The following is a 502-nucleotide window of genomic DNA, read 5'->3' on the forward strand; positions in this document are numbered from 1 at the left end:
GAGAGAGAGAATCTTAAACAGGCTCCATGCTCAGTGCAGAGTCCAACATGGGGCTTGATCCCACAACCCTGGGATCATGACCAAAATCAAGAGTCGGAAGTTCAACCAATTGAGCCACCCAGGTGCTCCTAAAATACATCCTTTTGAATTAGAAGCTATTCAGGCAGACAAAAGATATAACACATACTATAGTGCCCAACCACGTACCGATTGCCCAGCTTAAGAAAGAAAACATCACCGGTGAGACAAGACACCATCCCCCTTCCTCCCCTCAAAGGTAGCCGTGATTGTGAATTTGGTGTTTATCATTCTTGTGTATATTTAAAGGGCTATTTCTGTCTCCTTTTATTTTTCAAGCAAATTTGTTTGTAGCACCTCGATCTGGCTTTTGCTTTGAGATTTGCAAAGTAGCTTAATAATCACTACAGTCTGACCTTGGTATCCCGTTAGGTCAGTTTTCTTGCATCTTTGCTCCCTGCCCCTTCCCCCACCCCCACCCATT

General features: G+C 44.2%; 1 protein-coding gene across 1 annotated transcript in view; it reads left to right on the forward strand.

Moving 5' to 3' along the window:
- Positions 1-502, forward strand: part of LOC144222573 (A-kinase anchor protein 17B-like) — a 26,118-nt gene that overhangs the window by 17,839 nt on the left and 7,777 nt on the right. The window lies entirely within an intron of this gene.

This window comes from Crocuta crocuta, unplaced genomic scaffold (assembly GCF_008692635.1).
Source record: "Crocuta crocuta isolate KB4526 unplaced genomic scaffold, BGI_CrCroc_1.0 scaffold944, whole genome shotgun sequence".
Lineage (NCBI taxonomy): Eukaryota > Metazoa > Chordata > Mammalia > Carnivora > Hyaenidae > Crocuta > Crocuta crocuta.